The following is a 22,500-nucleotide window of genomic DNA, read 5'->3' as shown; positions in this document are numbered from 1 at the left end:
AGATAATCAGATTTAATTCTAGGGACGCTTACCTGGTCTCAAAATAGAAAATGCTCGATTCCTTAATGCCCTTCTGTTTATAAATATCTATTTCAACTCGCTAAATATATCCCACCTCTTCACTCTCCCGTTTAACATCATCTCAGTATCATCTGCATGGAGTGAATCAGCAACTCACAGCATCCAATGACTATTAATTCTTAAAGGACGTTTATTTAATAAGAAAGTTGCATCTCTTCGTCTGCAACATCTGGTGATGTGTGAGTCTAAGGCCTCATATGGCCGGTCGCGTTTTCCCGAGATGTAGCCGAGTACCGGGACCTTTCCTTGAAAAAAGCGGGGGCGCCATATCTTAAAAACTAACCTTAGAATTTTCTTGAAAATAATCTCATTATGTTTCCCACACCCAAATTACTTGTCGGATCATAGCTCAACCTAACCTAACCTAAAATAGGGGCATGACGAAAAAACCGGGTCTGGTGCAGTACATATATACATCTCAGGAATTTGTTGGCCGGTTGCAGATTGACACGTTAACTCTCTCCTCCTCTCTGTTTCTCAGGGAAAGTATTTCGTCAGTTGCTTTGCATATCTTACTGTTTACTCAAGAGAGAGTTCACCTTTCTCTTAATCCTCCTCCCAGGAAGAGTGTTTCGTCAGTTGCTTTGCCTGATTAAACGTTTTCCCTCGAAGGGAATTTTAAAGTTTATGGTGATTCGTTGCGTAGATCAGAAGATGAGTGAATAAATAGATAAGGGAAGGAAGGAGAATACGGGAGTGAATAAGTGGATAAATCAGGTGAAAGGTGGGTAACATATTTGTAAATCAGTTGCTGCCGAAAGGGAATTAAAACATACATACGTACATTATATATATATTTATATATATATATATGTATGTATGTATGTACACACAAAAAAACACACACACACATATATATGTATATATACTGTATATGTGTGTGTGTGTGTTTGTGAAGTTTCGTTACATTTAACGCATTAACCACAAATATTACTTATATCGAATTCACTTTACCATTCAAGTAACTTACACCCAAGGGGAATCATAACTGATAAGAACCTGGCCGGGCCAGACGCACTTAGTCATGATTCCCCCCGGGGTATAAGTTAGTCCAATGTATAGTGAAGTGGATGTTACGTTATATTTATGGCTTACTAGTTATGGATAATATATGTATATATATATATATATATATATATATATATATATATATATATATATATATATATATATATATATATATATATATATATATATATATATATATATATATTTATATATATATATATATTTATATATATATATGAATATATATATATATATATATATTCATATATATATAAATATATATATATATATATATATATATATATATATATATATATATATATATATAGAGAGAGAGAGAGAGAGAGAGAGAGAGAGAGAGAAGAGGGAAGGAGAGAGGAGAGAGGGGGGGGCAGGTTAAAAATTTTCACCTTTAAAACAAACAGCACAATTTTACGACTCCAAATCTCGGAGTTTATGGTTTCCCATCCGGAATCTGATCGAGATGGGATTATGAGGAATTTAGGTGCGAAAAGTCCACATCAGAATCTCGTGTTTTGTTTTTATTGCAAATTTTATATGTATATTTATATACACAAATGTCTATGTATAAATATATATATTTTATACACACACACATATATATATGCATGTAAGTATCTTTTTCTCCCTCTCTCTCTCTTATTATATATATATATATATATATATATATATATATATATATATATATATATATATATATATATATATATATATATATATATATATATATATATATATATATATATACATATACATACACACATACATTCGTACATATATACATACATAAATAACCACACCTGTAGCAATCGCTAGGTACGCGCGTTAATTAAATTATATATAGTTAATAGATTTCTAGATGATTTCAATACCATTTGTTTATGAACTTTTGAGATCTCTCAGACCATAAAGACTCGACCAGGCCTTAGAAAAGGTTGGTAATTTAATAGATGATTGTTGATGTATTTAGAAGAATAGAGAGAGAGAGAGAGAGAGAGAGAGAGAGAGAGAGAGAGAGAGAGAGAGAGAGAGAGAGACTTATCAATACTGTACTTGGGCAGGTCACTAGAGAAGTTTTTGCTTAGTATTTTCACTTTCCTCTTAAGTTTTTTTTCACCCGTAATGCTACAGTAGAGAAAGTCATAGTGCTATGAGTCAGGTTGTTTCAAGAACTCCATTTGCTGGAAAAACAATTTCCATTATTAAAATATCTCCTGTATAAGGCCACAGTGGGGTTGCTGCGAAGTGCAAAGGGAAAGTAGGCTATTCCTATCTCATTACCAGGAAGTATTCCTATCTCATTACCAGGAAAGTATTCCTATCTCATTACCAGATGATAATATCGTAAGTCATTATATATATATATATATATATATATATATATATATATATATATATATATATATATATATATATATATATATATATAGAGAGAGAGAGAGAGAGAGAGAGAGAGAGAGAGAGAGAGAGAGAGAGAGAGAGATCTTTGATTCCTTATTAACTTTAGTATTTGTTTTCCATCAGTCAGTGACAAAATTATCTTCCCCTTAATTTGTTTAACACAAGTACTTTTCACGTTAGGGAAGCTTGATCAATAATAATAATAATAATAATAATAATAATAATAATAATAATAATAATAATGAAAGCTACCGCCATTTTAGCCCAACCTACGTAGGGAACGTGTATAATTCATATCTTTAGCGATCTGTAAAGTGAGATTGACTTGGTTACTACGCGTACGAAACCAACAGCCGATTGACTTCCGTACCGACGGCCAATTAGAAAAATTAAAATGGATGGCTTTTATGTCAATTCTATTGCACACGGGTATCTCTCTTTCTCGATTGGAACACCTGTGGTTTCCAACCTCTCTCTCTCTCTCTCTCTCTCTCTCTCTCTCTCTCTCTCTCTCTTATTTAAGTGGACGTGCCATACGGTTGATCGCTGGGTTTTGGGGGAGAATGTTTTTCTTGTAATTGGAAAGTGAACTTTTAAGCTGTGCAGGTAAAAATTCGGTTGTAGGTAACGATTTTTTTTTTTTACGTTTGTTGAAAAGTTGCTGTGAATTGGCGGTTGTCTTCGTTGATAAAGGAAGGTTTTATTTGTAATGAAATTGATTTGGTAATTACTGATTGTAGTGTCAAGAGGAATTTATACTCACATAGTTGTAACGAGGTATTTTAACTTTAAAGTACCGCAGTTTTATTATTATTATTATTATTATTATTATTATTATTATTATTATTATTATTAACAAAGCAAAGATAAATTTAACCTTAAAGTACCGCAGTATTATTATTATTATTATTATTATTATTATTATTATTATTATTATTATTATTATTATTAACAAAGCAAAGGTAGATTTAACATTAAAGTACCGCAGCTTTATTATTATTATTATTATTATTATTATTATTATTATTATTATTATTATTATTATTATTATTATTATTATTATTATTAACAAAGCAAAGGTAAATAGTAGTTAGTTATTTCAAAATCTTTAGTTATGAGAAAACTTTGTTATTATGAAATTGTTTGGAAGTATTATTATTATTATTATTATTATTATTATTATTATTATTATTATTATTATTATTATTGTTATTATTATTATTATTATTATTATTATTATTATTATTATTATTAACAACAAAGCAAAGATAAGTAACAATCTGTTGTGTATTCCAAATTCTTTACTTATGAGAAAATTACCTCAGTTTTTTAAATCATTACTTTTTTCATCGAGGCATTTTAAAATTATTTGTATCATCATCACCATAATCATCATCACATTATAAACTTTACCCAATGATACCTTCTACGGAGCATTGTCACATTATACGGACATACAAACAGAACTATCAGGGAGTTATATACACACCAGTGCCGCCATGTATGTACCCCACGTCGACAACCATAATAATCTTAAACTTCTTGAAGCTTTATTTCGTAAGCAATTCAAACCACTCCAGAAGTTTACAGCTCAGGAAACTAAACACTTCTGGAAGCAAAGGAGAGAGAGAGAGAGAGAGAGAGAGAGAGAGAGAGAGAGAGAGAGAGAGAGAGAGAGTTACGTAACGGCAATGGCTGTGTGTATTGTTTATGTGTGGTTAACTTTCCCCCCCCCCACCAACTCCTTCCTCCCCGGGGGTTGGCAATGGGGATTATGTTTAGGATTCCGGTCGTTTGTTTGTTGTTTTGTTTGTCATCAGGATTTCCAAGAAAATTTGGTTAATGGTGGACCTCGTTGCTTGCAACTAGTGACCTGATTTCGGGAGAAATCCGGATCTTTTACAGAGGTTGGATTGCTCAGCCTTGGCGGAGGTTTGAGGACCTCGCAACTTGCGACTAGTGACCCGATTTAGGGAGAGATCCGGATCTGGATAAGATACCTTAGACGAGGTGGGGGTGGGGGGAATTGCTCAGCCTTGGCGGAGGTTTGAGGACCTCGCAAGCTGCAACTAGTGGTCCGATTTAGGGAGAGATCCGGATCTGGTTAAGGGACCTTTGACGGAGGGGTGCTGGGGCGATTGCTCAGCTTTGGCGGAGGTTTGAGGACTCGGGACGGGACATTCTTTCTAGACTAATATTGATGATTAGTGAGCTTATGATCGGAATTCCTTCTTTTCTAGGACAGCCTCGTGACACCTGTCAGGCAATCCTGTCCTGCAATCGCCATATAACGACCAGTTAATAGAAAAAAGAAACACAAATAAACAAGTAGCACTTGGAAAGTTGTGAACTCGAGAGTTAACTGAACTGATTAGAATTTCATACCATTCACTCCCAGGCTGTGGAATTCTTTATTTTGTCACATAGCCTGTCTGTTTTTAAAAGGCGTTTTTTGGGCAGGTCTTTGAAAGACAGGTTCAATGCAAGTTATGAACTTGAGAATTAACTAAGTACTTCAGAATTTGTCACCATTCACTACCAGGGTTTGGAATTCTATATTTTGTCATATAGCCTGTCTGTTTTTAAAAGTTTTTTTTTGAGGGGGGAGGATGGGGGCGGGGGGCCAAGTCTTATGAAGACAGGTCCAGTAGCATACAGCCTCCTCGAATTTGACTGAAGGCGATAATGTCACTTCATTAAAACAAATGGTCGGGTTTTATGAGCATTCGAGGGGCAATTCCGAAATCTCTGGCACCATTAGACATGGGCTCTCTCTCTCTCTCTCTCTCTCTCTCTCTCTCTCTCTCTCTCTCTCTCTCTCTCTCTCTCTCTCTCTCTCTCTCTCTCTCTGTGTGCAGTCAGTTTTTTTGAAGGCACGGGCGCGAGACTGCTTCTGCAGCAACGTTTAATGTTGGCCGCCCTATGGGTCCAAAGTGCCAAAATCATCACCACTTGGGGGACAGAAGGACATCATAAGGGTTGTAGGGTCCAAGGTCGCTGTAGCTGTCTCCTCGAAACTGGTTTGGTTTTGTTTTGTTTGGGTTGACTTTCATCCGAGCGTCAACAAAAAAAATAAATAAATAAATAAAAAAAACATTTTCTTTAGTTGACTTTCATCGGAGCATCAAAAATTTTTTTTAGTTGACTTTCATCTGAGTGTAAAAAAAATTTTTATCTTTGTTTTTTTTTTGTTTTGGTTGACTTTCATCCGAGCATAAAAAAAAACACTTTTTTTTGCTAAGTCGACTTTTACCGGAGCGTCAACAACAAAAAAATACACTTTTTCTTTTATTTGAGACTTTCATCCGAGCGTCAACAAAAATTACACTTTTTTAAAGTTTACTTTCATCCGAACATCAACAAGTAAAAATTACATTTTTTTTAAAGTTGACTTTTATCCGAGCGTCAGCAACAAAAAACTAAACTTTTTCTTTTAGTTGACACTTTCATCCGAGCGTCAACAAAAATAAAATTTTTGTTTCATTTGAGTTCACTTTCATCCGAGCGTCAAAAAAAAAAAAAAAAATGTTAGTTTTGTTCGAGTTGACTTTCATCCGAGCGTCATTTGTTTTGTTTTACTTGAGTAGATTTTAATCCGAGCGTCAAGAAATAAAAACATTTTTTTTTCCTTTTTGCAGCCGCTCTGTTGACTCAGAAAAGCGTCACTAGTCCTTGGCTCGTCTGGGAAAGAGTTGCGTAATGGGCTTGCGCTATTATTATTATTATTATTATTATTATTGCCTGAGTCACAAAAATGGAGAAAAAATTCAGAATAATGTAAGTGTAAATATATATGAAAAATATGTACATTTTTAATATACATATTTACACTTACATCACTGTGGATATCTTTATTATTATTATTATTTTATTATTATTATTATTATTATTATTATTATTATTATTATTATTATTATAAACATTTCATAATCACATGAATCACTAGCATGGTAAAGAAATCTACAGTGATATAAGTGTAAATATTATATATACATATATTTAACATTTTATTAATATTATTAATAATATTATTAATATTATTCTAGTGAGTCACAGTAGGTTCTCATAGCCCTGACCAAAAGGGATTTTATTTTTTGACACTAGACCCAGATCCAAAGGTCCACACCTGGTGCCTCATTCATTTCAACACTCACGGGCTGCCACTGGGTCAAGGGTTGTGCTGGCATAAGGTTACTTCCGTATTATCCATCCCATAGCAAGACGCTGAGATGCCATGATGCATATTTAAAATAGTTATAAAGAAAAAATGCCCTAAATATGTGAGATATGGCACTGAGTAAAATGCCCAAAATATGTGAGACTTGCAACTGAGTACAGTGCCCAAGATATGTGAGATTTGACACTGCGTAAAATGCCCAAAATATGTGAGATGTGACACTGACTAAAATGCCCAAAATATGTGAGATGACACTGATTAAAATGCCCAAAATATGTGAGATGTGACACTGATTAAAATTACCAAGATATGTGAGATGTGACACTGAGTGAAATGCCCAAAATATGTGAGATGTGACACTGAGTAAAATGTCCAAAATATGTGAGATGTGACACAGTAAAATGCCCAAGATATGTGAGATGTGACACTGATTAAAATACCCAAGATATGTGAGATGTGACACCGGGTAAAATGCCCAAGATATGTGAGATATGACACTGAGTGCAATGCCCGAGATATGTGAAATGTGACACCGATTAAAATGCCCAAAATATGCGAGATGTGACACTAGGCAAAATGACCATTAGGTTGTTTATGGAATCAACGATGAAAATAAATAAATAAATAAAAGTTGGGTTCAAAATGAAACGATTAATTAGCATAATTGGCCTGCCCTCGATATCTCTCTCTCTCTCTCTCTCTCTCTCTCTCTCTCTCTCTCTCTCTCTCTCTCTCTCTCTCTCTCTGTGTGTGTGTGTGTTGTGTGTGTAAATAAATAAATAAATAAACAAACAAATAACTAGATAAATAAATAAATTGATGAATAAACAGATAAGTAAATAAATAAATGCCTCTTGAATATCTCCGCCATTGAATCCAAAAAATTTCAATCTCCGTCACTCATAAGCCAGATTACTGAATACACCGTCGTGTCTACATTTATAGTCTAGTGCAGCTTCACAAGTGAAACTGTCCAGTGTGCAGTTTCACAAATGCAACTGTCCGTCGCATTTACACAAGTGCAACTGTCCGTCGCATTTACACAAGTGCAGCTGTCCAGCGCAGCTTCACAAGTGCAACTGTCCAGTAAGCAGTTTCACTAGTGGAACTGTCCAGTGCAGTTTCACTAGTGCAACTGTCCAGTAAGCAGTTTCACAAGTGCAACTGTCCAGTGTGCAGTTTCATAAGTGCAACTGTCCAGTGTGCAGTTTCACAAGTGCAACTGTCCAGTAAGCAGTTTCACAAGTGCAACTGTCCAGTGTGCAGTTTCATAAGTGCAACTGTCCAGTGTGCAGCCTCACAAGTGCAACTGTCCTTTGTGCAGTTTCACAATTGCAACTGTCCATTGTGCAGTTTCGCAAGTGCAACTGTCCAGTAAGCAGTTTCACAAGTGCAGCCGTCCAGCGCAGCTTCACAAGTGCAACTGTCCAGTGTGCAGTTTCACAAGTGCAACTGTCCAGTGTCCAGCTTCACAAGTGCAACCGTCCAGTGTGCAGTTTCACAAATGTATCTTTCCAGTGCAGAATGCAACTGTCCAGTGCAGTTTCACAAATGCAACTGTCCAAATGTATCTTTCCAGTGCAGAATGCAACTGTCCAGTGCAGTTTCACAAATGCAACTGTCCAGTGTGCAGTTTCACAAATGCAACTGTCCAGCGTGCAGTTTCACAAATGCAACTGTCCAGTGCGCAGTTTCACAAATGCAACTGTCCAGTGCGCAGTTTCACATATGCAACTGTCCAGTGCAGCTTCACAAATGCAACTGTTCAGTGCAGTTTCACAAATGCAACTGTCCAGTGCAGCTTCACAAATGCAGCTGTCCAGTGCAGTTTCACAAATGCAACTGTCCAGTGCAGCTTCACAAATGCAGCTGTCCAGTTCAGTTTCACAAATGCAACTGTCCAGTGCAGCTTCACAAATGCAACTGTCCAGTGTGCAGTTTCACACATGCAACTGTCCAGTGTGCAGTTTCACAAATGCAACTTTCCAGTGCAGAATGCAACTGTCCAGTGCAGTTTCAAAATGCAACTGTCCAGTGTGCAGTTTCACAAATGCAACTGTCCAGCGTGCAGTTTCACAAATGCAACTGTCCAGTGCAGCTTCACAAATGCAACTGTCCAGTGCAGTTTCACAAATGCAACTGTCCAGAGCAGCTTCACAAATGCAACTTTCCAGTGCAGCTTCACAAATGCAACTGTCCAGTGCAGTTTCACAAATGCAACTGTCCAGTGCAGTTTCACAAATGCAACTGTCCAGTGCAGTTTCACAAATGCAACTGTCCAGTGCAGCTTCACAAATGCAACTGTCCAGTGCAGTTTCACAAATGCAACTGTCCAGTGCAGCTTCACAAATGCAACTGTCCAGTGCAGTTTCACAAATGCAACTGTTTCACAAATGCAACTTTCAGTGCAGAATGCAACTGTCCAGTGCAGTTTCACAAATGCAACTGTCCAGTGTGCAGTTTCACAAATGCAACTGTCCAGTGCGCAGTTTCACAAATGCAACTGTCCAGTGCAGCTTCACAAATGCAACTGGCCAGTGCAGCTTCACATATGCAACTGTCCAGTGCAGCTTCACAAATGCAACTGTCCAGTGCGCAGTTTCACAAATGCAACTGTCCAGTGCAGTTTCACAAATGCAACTGTCCAGTGCGCAGTTTCACAAATGCAACTGTCCAGTGCAGTTTCACAAATGCAACTGTCCAGTGCAGCTTCACAAATGCAACTGTCCAGTGCAGTTTCACAAAATGCAACTGTCCAGTGCAGTTTCACAAATGCAACTGTCCAGTGCAGCTTCACAAATGCAACTGTCCAGTGCAGTTTCACAAATGCAACTGTCCAGTGCAGTTTCACAAATGCAACTGTCCAGTGCAGTTTCACAAATGCAACTGTCCAGTGCAGTTTCACAAATGCAACTATCCAGTGCAGACAAATGCAACTGTCCAGTGCAGTTTCACAAATGCAACTGTCCAGTGCGCAGTTTCACAAATGTAACTGTCCAGTGCAGCTTCACAAATTCAACTGTCCAGTGCAGCTTCACAAATGCAACTGTCCAGTGCAGTTTCACAAATGCAACTGTCCAGTGCGCAGCTTCACAAATGCAACTGTCCAGTGCAGTTTCACAAATGCAACTGTCCAGTGCAGCTTCACAAATGCAACTATCCAGTGCAGCTTCACAAATGCAACTGTCGAGTGCAGTTTCACAAACGCAACTGTCCAGTGCAGCTTCACAAATTCAACTGTCCAGTGCAGTTTCACAAATGCAACTGTCCAGTGCAGTTTCACAAATGCAATTGTCCAGTGCAGCTTCACAAATGCAACTGTCCAGTGCAGCTTCACAAATGCAATTGTCCAGTGCAGTTTCACAAATGCAACTGTCCAGTGCAGTTTCACAAATGTAGCTGTCCAGTGCAGCTTCACAAATGCAATTGTCCAGTGCAGCTTCACAAATGCAGCTGTCCAGTGCAGCTTCACAAATGCAACTGTCCAGTGCAGTTTCACAAATGCAACTGTCCAGTGCAGTTTCACAAATGCAACTGTCCAGTGCAGTTTCACAAATGCAACTGTCCAGTGCAGTTTCACAAATGCAACTGTCCAGTGCAGCTTCACAAATGCAACTGTCCAGTGCAGTTTCACAAATGCAACTGTCCAGTGCGCAGTTTCACAAATGTAACTGTCCAGTGCAGCTTCACAAATTCAACTGTCCAGTGCAGCTTCACAAATGCAACTGTCCAGTGCAGTTTCACAAATGCAACTGTCCAGTGCAGCTTCACAAATGCAACTGTCCAGTGCAGTTTCACAAATGCAACTGTCCAGTGCAGCTTCACAAATGCAACTGTCCAGTGCAGCTTCACAAATGCAACTGTCCAGTGCAGTTTCACAAATGCAACTGTCCAGTGCAGTTTCACAAATGCAACTGTCCAGTGCAGTTTCACAAATGCAACTGTCCAGTGCAGTTTCACAAATGCAATTGTCCAGTGCAGCTTCACAAATGCAGCTGTCCAGTGCAGCTTCACAAATGCAATTGTCCAGTGCAGTTTCACAAATGCAACTGTCCAGTGCAGTTTCACAAATGCAGCTGTCCAGTGCAGCTTCACAAATGCAGCTGTCCAGTGCAGCTTCACAAATGCAGCTGTCCAGTGCAGCTTCACAAATGCAACTGTCCAGTGCAGCTTCACAAATGCAACTGTCCAGTGCAGCTTCACAAATGCAACTGTCCAATGCAGCTTCACAAATGCAACTGTCCAGTGCAGTTTCACAAATGCAACTGTCCAGTGTGCAGTTTCACAAATGCAACTGTCCAGTGCGCAGTTTCACAAACGCAACTGTCCAGTGCAGCTTCACAAATGCAACTGTCCAGTGTGCAGTTTCACAAATACAACTGTTCAGTGCATTTTCACAAATGCAACTGTCCAGTGCATATACAAATGCATATCCAGTATATAAATAGCTGTCCAGTATATATACATATGCAATATAGTATAGATTATATATGCAACTGTAGTATATATATAAATGCAACTGTCCATAGCTTACAAATGTAATATATCCAATATATATATATAAATGCATATATCCATATATAGTTTCATAAATGCAACTGTCCAGTGCAGGGGAGAGGAAAAGGGGAGCAACAGTTTACAGTGCAGCTTCAAAATGGATGTCCAGTTCAGTTTCTCAAATACAACTGTTCAGTAAACGCCAAGTGAATCTTATACCTTGTGGAAGCGAGTAATATACGGTTTGTGTCCCGTGATGTTGTATTGTTTTCGGATCTAGCAGGCAATCTCTCTCTCTCTCTCTCTATATATATATATATATATATATATATATATATATATATATATATATATATATATATATATATATATATATATATATATATATATATATATATATATATATATATATATATATATATATATATATATATATATATATATATATATATATATATATATATATATATATATATATATATATTTATATATATACAGTTTACTCTATATTCAATATCGGATGGCATCCATATGCCCTCAGTAAATAGGAATCTTATATGGAAGCGAGTAAATACGGTTTATATGTTGTATTGTTTTATATATATATATATATATATATATATATATATATATATATATATATATATATTATATATATATATTTATATTTATATATTATATATATATATATATATATATATATATATATATATATATATTTATATTTATACATTATGTATATATGTGTGTGTGTGCGTGCGTATATATATGTCTTGTCTGTGTACAGTCAAATGCCTACACTCCCAAACCAGTCAAAACATTATCTACCAAACAATCTGCCACTTGCACCTACAGCCCTACATAAAAATATATACATAAACATCAAAACCCTTAATCGAAAGAACACAGCCATTCCCCCTTACAATGCGACTTACATCTGAGAATTGGGACTCGCAAAAATCGTGCCGGCGGAATAAAGAAGAAGAAGAAGAAAAAACAAAATAATAAAAGAAAAAGGCCACCTCTGTTGTTGGATTCTCGTAATCAATAGTTTCCGTTTATGGAGGCAGGGTATCATTCACCGCGTCTGTTGTCGCTATTTATTTTCCTGTTATGCAATAGCCGTCATGGTCATGATAGATGGTGAGCTCTCTGTTCTGTCTTTGTCTGTTTGTCGGGCTGGCTGTTGGAGAAGCATAGGGACGTGGTAGGGATTTATTATTATTATTATTATTATTATTATTATTATTATTATTATTATTATGACTGTGCTGATGATGGATAAAATAGAAAATATATAGAGTAAATTACTGATGAAAATATTAAAAGTATATAATTTATATATACACACACATACATGCATGTTATGTTATATATATATATATATATATATATATATATATATATATATATATATATATATATATATATATATATATATATATATGCACACACATATATACATAATATACATGCGTATTATAGTCCTTATAGTCTATTGTCACTAGACGTTCGATTCATGACGGAAGCACAACGCTGAAAGCAGGACCTGTTGAATTTTATTGTGCCCCTGTTGGCGTAAGGTTGAATTAGGTACCTGGTTTTGTTTTGGCTGTTGTGGGTGGCAGCCATGGAATATATAGTATATATAAGGGAATATTTATTTAGTATATATATATATATATATATTTATATATATATATATATATTTATATATATGTATATGTATATTTATAACATATGAATGTTAGACACAACTCTATACATAAATTCCAAATAAACAAATACGTAATGATATGTTGTAAAAAATATCCTGTAAAGATATGTTGAGAGAGAGAGAGAGAGAGAGAGAGAGAGAGAGAGAGCAATGATACTAGACCCGAATTTTCATCCCAGCGGCACGACAACCTGACGGAGAAACGCGTCATAAATAGGTATTACCGGAGGCAGTATACCAAGGGTATCACATATCACGAGTATGGCATCAGTGTTGTTCCATTTACGAACGTATCCTCAGCGCCTGTTGGTTCTCGGAAGGTGGCCTCAGGTCTAGGTGGTGTTGGGTAAACATAGTGGTAGATCTTTGTGTACTGTTTCATATTTATTTTGTATTTTTTATTATGGAATTATGTTATTTGAATATATATATAATATATATATATATATATATATATATATATATATATATATATATATATATATATATATATATATATATATATATATATATATATATACGTATATATAAAGTTTAAGCGTAATAGGAAATAGCAAATCATAAAGTTCAAAACAAAGCAGAGAATGAAAGAGTATAACAGATAAAATAAAATTCATGGGTATAACAAAAACCATTGTTATTTTTTAATTGCAAATTGAAGTAAAAGTTAATATAAGGTAAACTGCAAAGCAGAAAGCTTTAGTCAAGTATAAAAAAGGAGAAATAAAATTAGAATAATGAAGTATGAAAGAGAGTAGGAAAAATAATATTATAAAAATCATATATAAAATCAGAAGTGCATAAAACGAAACGGATTCTTACAAATTACAAATAAATTCGAAACTTGTGACACCGAAAAGTAAGATCAAACTAGAGGAAGAGTCCGCGAAAGCCATAAAGAAAGGAACATGATCATTACATTACCTGCGCTTATGATAAACCCTCCTTATACCTGTGATGACCCAATTTCTGGCCGGAGGTTAATGTAATTGGCACATACCGTTAAGAGTCGTCATTAATCTCGCTCCGTGATCCAGGGTACGGTTCCTCTCTGTCCAAAAATAGAGTACAGAGGTAGAGTTTGGTGTTCACGTATTTCTTTCTGTCTAAAGTAGTCTGAACTTATGTTAACGTAAACCCTGTTGAATAGAACTTAATGATTTTTAATTATTCCTATTTGGTTGGGATTCATTGCATTACTTAAAAAGTAAAAATAAATCCATAGACATGTTATTCATTTTGTCTAGACTAAGCTGAACTTATGTTAACGTACTCCATATTGAATAGAACTATCAGTGATGTTTAATTATTCCAATTTGTTTAGAATTCATTGCGCTACTTAAAATATAAAAAAAATAAATCCTCAGTTATGTAGCCGTACAAATGCATTTAAAAATAAAACTCAGTAGTTTTATTTTTAAACATCTTTGTGCAGTACATAATGTGCATATCTTTTTTTCATTTTAATACTGTATCCTCAATTTTACACTGGAGCGACTCGTAGTTCTTAAAGGAAGAAGAATTTTGTTTTCCTTATTTTGTTTCATGTGAAATTCGTTGCTTTCAATTAATGACCTCGTAATTTTGGCCAGAGACTATATCCAAAATTTTACAGCTTAAGTGATTCATAGTTCTTTAAGTAAAATGAATTTGGTTTTGGTGATTTTAATTTATGTGAGACATTGTTTTCAATGACTGACTTCTTCATTTTGGCCAGAGACTGTATCCAAAATTTTACAACAAACTGAATCATAGTTCTTTAAGGAAAAAGAATTTTGTTTTTATGATTTCATTTCATGTATGAGTCATTGTTTTCAATTAATGTCCTCTTGATTTTGGCCTCAGACTATATCCTAAATTTATTACTTTGCGATTCATAGATTTTAAGGAAAAAGAATTTTGTTTTCATGACTTCAGTTCATGTTAAAAGTCATTGTTTTCAATTAATGAACTCTTGATTTTGGCAAGAGACTATATCGTAAATTTATTGCTTTGCGATTCATAGACTTTAAGGAAAAAGAATTTTGTTTTCCTGAAAGATTTTCTATCACAAGAAAGTCGTTGTTTGGAGGACGGAGGGATTGGGAGATCTTTTCCCCGGGAGAAAAGTCGATACAAATACGCCATCCATCTGTCATAAATAGACGTGTCTGCGTCTTAGGTGTACCTGTGAGAGCCCTAACCACAAATTACAGTTAATATTTCAGCATCGGAGGACTGGAGGAAGAGGGAGGGAGAGGGGAGGAATAGGGGGAGGGAGATGGGAGGGGGTTGAGGGTGGGAGAGGGAAAAGGGAGGGGGAAAACTTTCCCCCTTACAGATACCCGTGACGTATCTTAGTATACTTGACATCAGGGAAAAAATTATATTTACGTATATATATATATTTTTTTATATGTATAAAAAAGAAAATTACATTTAGGCCTCATATTTCTTAGCAACTCGAGTATAAGTTGGTCTAAACCTATGGAGCTGAGCAATATTCTCTCTCTCTCTCTCTCTCTCTCTCTCTCTCTCTCTGTAACCTGGTTTCTTCGGCCCTGGGCTACATACGGGGTACAAGACTGACCGTCTTGTTAGCATATTGAAGTAAATATCTCAACTTGACAATTAGAGGTACTGACAAAACCTCACTTATTCGAGTAAATATAGTTTTTATTCTATTTAATATTAATTAATCACTATGGCTTATGATTTAAACGTGAATGACAGAAGGCTTTATTGCTACGTGAATCATTTTGATCTACGGTGCCAATGGCTATAAAGCTAACAGTGATTTATGTATTTGAAGATGACATATGGGGATAAAAATAAGAATGAAAATAAAAATAAGAAAAGTATTTTTTTCCTCGGTTGTTTATGAATGCTACTGACTCCTGATAGGTCGTTTCACGTAAGTAATATCGAGTCCCTGACTGGGGTCGTAAAATGAATTATCAGTGGTCGTAAAATCCGCCATTACAGGCAATGACGAACGGAGGAGTCTTTTTTTTTGTTGGGTGGGGGGGACAACCTGGATGTGTGTGATTCTTTTGCTTCGTTCAGAGATGGCGTCTTTTGGCTCTTTCAAAGATGGCGTCTCTTTGCTCTTTTAAAGATGGCGTCCGTTCTTTCAAAGATGGGGGTTTTCGTTCTTTCAAAGATGGGGTTTTTTGCTCTTTCAAAGATGGCGTCTTTTGGCTCTTTCGAAGATGGCGTCCTTTAGCTTTCAAAGATGGCGTCCTTTTTGTTCGTCCGAAGGTGGGGTCTTTTGGCTCTTTCAAAGATGGTGTCTTTTGGCTCTTTCGAAGATGGCATCTTTTTTGCTCGTTTAAAGATGGAGTCTTTCACTCTTTCAAAAATGGCGTCCTTTGCCCTTCCAAAATGGCGTAGTTTGCTCTTTTAGAGATGGCATCTTTCGCTCTTTGAAAGATGGTGTCTTTTGCTCTTTCAAAGATGGCGTCTTTTTGCTTTTTTAATGAAGGCTTCTTTTGCTCTTTCAAAGATGGCGTCTTTTGGCTCTTTTGAAGATGGCGTCTTTTTTTTTCATTTAAAGATGGAGTCTTTCACTCTTTCAAAATTAGCGTCCTTTGCTCTTCCAAAATGGCGTATTTTGATCTTTTAAAGATGGCATCTTTCACTCTTTCAAAGATGGCTTCAAAGATGGCGACTTTTGCCCTTTCAAAGATGGCATCTTTTTGCTCTTTTAAAGAAGGTTTTTTTTGCTCTTTCAAAGATGGCGTCTTTTTCATCTTTCAAAGATGGTGTCTTTCAGCTTTCAAAGATAGCATCTTTGCTCTTCCAAAATGGCGTCTTTTGCTATTTTAACGATGGCATCTTTTGCTCTTTAAGAGATGGCGTCTTTAGCCATTTCAGAGATGGCGTTTGCTTCATGGGCTGGTACAGAGGTTTCCAACACTGATTTTGGGAGAAGTCTGTCATTTTAACAAATGTATTTTATCCTCCTCTATCCTGATAACAGTAAAATTTAAATGTGTCTTTTAACTGCAGTAACCTTGTACTTTTTTTCAAGATGGCGCCTGCCAGAGATATAATGAACTTGGAAGACATCATGCCTTACCAGTCACAATCTGATCTCCCTAACAGCCACAATCTGATCTTGCTGCTTTCAAGATGGCGTCTAGTTCAGACGAATGAACACTAAATTGTCTGGTTTAGAGAAGTCATTATCTTTCAGCTGCACTTCATTCCTACCATTTTTCAAGATGTCACAGAGGAGGGGAGCTTCTAAGTCGCCATTTCCTTGCAATCTTCATCAACGTTAATAGTATTTTTTCGTTTCAAAATGGCGTCTGCCAATAGGGACGTCTGTTTGTTCCAACAAGAATAATTTGCATCCATCACTCAACCTTGAACAAGTCAGTGTCTTTAACGTTAATGTAGTTTTCGTTTCAAAATGGCGTCTGTCACTGAGGGAGTGTGCTACTCATTTTTTCAAGATGGCATCTACAACGGGTCTTTGATATCTGAAGCTGATTTCTTCGTAATTTCACCGATAATTTAAAATGATTATCTGGGATGGTGAAGTTTCCTAATTGTCAGGAGTAGTATCCAGCTATTATAATTATTATTATTATTATTATTATTATTATTATTATTATTATTATTATTATTATTATTATTTTTATTATTATTATTTTTTACATAGCTACAAAAATTAAGTGAAATATATAATGCTCGATGATAAGACATTGGTTGAGATTATACGGTATATATATATATATATATATATATATATATATATATATATATATATATATATATATATATATATATATATATATATATATATATATATATATATATATATATATTATATATATAAATAAATATATATTTATATATATATAAATAAATATATATTTAAATATATATATAGATAGATAGATAGATAGATAGATAGATAGATAGAGGTAATTTAAATAAAAAAAACATAAGTTTGGTTTATAACACAGACTGACAGACAGACAGACAGACAGACTCACTCTAGAAACCCGAACATCAGGACGAGATCTTGAATACATCCAATAAGTCTGTATCTTGCCTTCCCCCTCTACCTGGAGACGTTTCAAAGGCCTTCAGTGAATAATGCTTCGTTTTTTCCCTCTCTCTCTCTCTCTCTCTCTCTCTCTCTCTCTCTCTCTCTCTCTCTCTCTCTCATCCTTGAGAAAGGGGAGATTCGTCTCCAACTCTTGTTCGTGAAGTTCACGAGGAAAGGGAACTTCACACCTGAGACGCATTTGACACACAGGTTCTATAAAACATGGTTACACACACAAAAAAGAGGTGTGCCAGCTACGACTGCTACAGGGATGGAAGCAAGAGGTATTTATATCGAGAAGCTATACGTACGTGTATATATATATATATATATATATATATATATATATATATATATATATATATATATATACATACATATATGAATTATATATATATATATATATATATATATATATATATATATATATATATATATATATGTGTGTGTGTGTGTGTGTATATGTATATATATATATATAATTAATATATATATGTATATGTATACACACAGAAAGTCGCTTAAGCGTTTAACTTAACGATGTGCAGAGTAGGCCAATCGATAAGTAACATTATCGGAAAAGTATGCCTCCTTTTAAGAACATTTATAAAATATATCAACTAGTAGAATTTTATTTTCTCTCTGAGCTGTAAAATAAGATACAAATTACATTTTTTTTTTATAGACCCTCATTTTTTCCCACGTAGACCTAACCTACATTCTTAGACCTAAGTATATCTCACACGTCGGGCCAGAAATCCTCCTAAAAATATTTGGGTCGCCAGAGAGAATTTTTTTTTATGAGTCAGTCGGTCGCTTGGTCGCTCAAAGCGGCATCTTTTAGCCCGTCGTCGCTAGGCCTTACCGCCAGAGGAGCTGTGTCAGAGTGGAAATGAAACCTGTTAATCGCTCGGGTGTCACAACAGAGCCTCCAGGAACGAGGCCTAGTTTCAATTTGCCCCGCAGGTGGGTAGTGCCGTCAGTGCGACTCACGCGGTCCACTGTAAACATTACTTCAGCTTCATTGCGGCCTCCTGTTACACCTTTCAAACCTTTTACTCCCAATTTCCGTTTTGGTAGTGATTGACCTCATCTATTCATAGGTCCCAGGACTATCAGGAACGTATTCTTTATCTGATTTTGCAAGTCTTGTCATAAAACAAGTTTTTAGCAAACATTTTGAGATAGTTACCATGGATTTGATCATTTTGGCCTAAATTCTATATTCCTTCCTTCCTAGCTCCAGTTTTGCCAACTATTTCGTTTCTTCCCCAAAACACCAAGCGAATATCGGCTACCTGGTAACTCGAGAGTTCCCTGAAAACCTACAGAGTTTCTCGACCCAAACCTCGGAGTCATTTGTACAGCAGAGCCGCGAGCCAAGAAAACGCAAAACAACAAGGGGAAAAACAGAAAAGGAAAACAACAAAGAAAGGAGGCGAAAGAGAGCAGCAGTCCTGTTCCGTAAATAGTTAAGGCACAGACAGTTTGAGTGACGAGATTTCGAGGTCTTGTTGAAAAAAATTGGATTTTTTTTTTTTGAACTTACACCTTTAGTCATTTTTCAAGGAGCCCAGTGTTTTGTTTGCCGGTGGTCCACATACACACACACACATACACATACACATGTCTCTCTCTCTCTCTCTCTCTCTCTCTCTCTCTCTCTCTCTACGTACATACTATCAAGTACTCGCAAAGAAACGACCATGCCTGTTAAATTTTGTTTGAGATTTTTGTATTCCTTATATACGAATGCATATGCAAGTATAATATATGGATATACTGTATATACTGTACATACGTATATATATATACATATACATATATACATACAGTATATATGTATATATGTACGTATATATATACATATTATACTGTATATATATATACATATTATATATATATATGAATGTATGTTAATACATACATAGGAAAATGAGTTGGGTGAATATAAATTTAATTGTTACTATTATTATCATTTCTTAAACACAGCTCAGGGCACGAAACTTGACAAATTGCAAGCAGATATTTTTAGCAGAGAGAGAGAGAGAGAGAGAGAGAGAGAGAGAGATCAAGAAACTTGACTAATTCCACACAAACACTTCTGGCAGAGAGAGAGAGAGAGAGAGAGAGAGAGAGAGGGTATTTTATGACAATTCACATCAAGCACACATAAGATGTGTTCTTGCAATTTCATTAGAGAGAGAGAGAGAGAGAGAGAGAGAGAGAGAGAGAGAGAGAGAGAGAGAGAGAGAGAGCAGAGAAAACCCAGCGGTGCCAACCTGTCGCCAAAACAATGCCCATATGGCATAATAGCGTGCGCGGTTGAAGGGCACACACACACACACACACACACAATCTTACCTATGGTCTCGTTGTTCCTGATGTATAGTTTGCCAAACGCTCAGAGGCCATGGAGGGTTTGACAGGCCACAGTGTTTTTTTTTTTTTTTTTTATTTAATTGTTTTATTTATTGTTTGCGGTCGTGTTGGGAAGAGTAATGCTTAGTGTCTTTTTTTTTTCTTTTGAAGATTGATAAGGGTCTTTTGTTATTTATTGTCTTTGGTTTTTGCGTTATTTATAATGGTAAAATAGTTAAGCTGAAGGGTTTTTATTTCATTTTTTATCGAGAATATGATCTTTATTATTATTATTATTATTATTATTATTATTATTATTATTATTATTATTATTATTATTATTATTATTATTATTATTATTATTTTTATTTTATTATTATTATTATTATTATATTATTATTATTATTATTATTAATACTATTATTATTATTACTATTATTATTATTATTATTATTATTATTATTATTATTATTATTATTATTATTTATGCGACTATAAAGCATCAAATTCAGTAACAACAAAAACAGCAACAACAACAACAATAATAATAATAATAATAATAATAATAATAATAATAATAATAATAATAATAATAATCATAGAACTATTTATGATCCAGTCATTTCCATCATACTGTAATTATCAGTATAATTTTAGGAGTAATTACTGTGGTATTATCTGTTTGTAAAACCTTTCACTGTGCTAGTGATTATGCTGTTCCCTTACTCTTAAACTGGCGTGTGTACATACATACATACATACATACATACATACATACATACATATATATACACAAACCACACAGAGAAATTAGACCATGGAAATAAATCCTGACCTGCCTCGCCTTTAGTTTTCCGAGAAATCTAAGGGCGTCAACCTAGTCAGGATTTATACCCAGGGTTGTATTTGTCCCTGGGGTACATCCGAGTGTTCTGGTGATTTCAAGCAATATATATATGTAAATCTATATAATTATATATATACATATATTTATATATATATATAATATATATATGTATATATACATAGAGAAAGTGGCGAGATACGAATATTTTAGCTAATTAAAAGACAGAGTCACAACAACAATACTTTGACATTTTTACCTGCTTTACTCGCTTCCAGTGATTTGTGTAGGTGCTGTAGCAGGGAATAAATTTCTGCGGCAAATAAGTATGTCTCGAGGTCCAAATATACGTTCGTTACATATACAGATTTGTTACAAATTTTCCCTTATTAATTATTATTATTACTGGCGAAGAGATCCACAAAAGGTGTAAGTGCAAATATATTGAGAACAAGAGTCGAGCAGGTTCTCGGAAGCTCTCGTTTGTATATATATTCCTAATGTATTTACATTTACACCACTGGATTTCTTCACTATTTTAGTGACTCATGCCATTATTATTATTATTATTATTATTATTATTATTATTATTATTATTATTATTATTATTATTAAAAATATTCATAGTTGCATGAGTCTTAAAATGGAGAAAAATTCACAGTTACGTATATGTACATATATTTAAAGATAAAACTGTACAGATTTAATCCTTAAACATATGTACATATACATAACTGTGGATTTGTTTCTCCGTTATTATTATTATTATTATTATTATTATTATTATTATTATTATTATTATTATTATTATTATTATTATTATTATTATTATTATTCCAAATATGCTAACATACTCGCATGATAAGCTTATCAAAAGCCCTCCAAATTTATAAATTGATAATCATATTAAGTAAAAATAGACATTATTTGGTGTTAAACAGGAAAATTCAATTTTTTCATAACTCATAAATTCATTGTTTACGGTCTTTTCATTCGTTATTTCTATTCTACGTTTAATTTTCTGTAAAAAAAACTATTGTGTCGGCTTTGTTTGTCCGTCTGCACTTTATTCTGTCCGCACTTTTTCTGTCCGCCCTCAGATCTTAAAGACTACGGAGGCTAGAGGGCTGCAAATTGATATGTTGATCATTCACCCTCCAATCATCAAACATACTAAATTGCAGCCCTTGAACCTCAGTAGTTTTTTTTTATTTAGGTAAAAGTTAGCCATAATCGTGCTTCTGGCTACGATATAGGATAAGCCACCACCGGCCATGGTTAAAGTTTCATGGGCCGCGGCTCATACAGCATTATACCGAGACCACCGAAAGATAGATGTTTTCGGTGGCCTC

General features: G+C 34.8%; 1 protein-coding gene across 8 annotated transcripts in view; it reads left to right on the top strand.

The window, feature by feature from the left end:
* LOC136834911 (ATP-sensitive inward rectifier potassium channel 12-like) overlaps positions 1–22,500 on the top strand; it is a 359,204-nt gene that overhangs the window by 121,216 nt on the left and 215,488 nt on the right. The window lies entirely within an intron of this gene.

Source organism: Macrobrachium rosenbergii, chromosome 54 (assembly GCF_040412425.1).
Source record: "Macrobrachium rosenbergii isolate ZJJX-2024 chromosome 54, ASM4041242v1, whole genome shotgun sequence".
NCBI classification, from domain to species: Eukaryota; Metazoa; Arthropoda; class Malacostraca; order Decapoda; family Palaemonidae; genus Macrobrachium; species Macrobrachium rosenbergii.
This window is presented reverse-complemented; position numbering and strand designations above follow the sequence as displayed.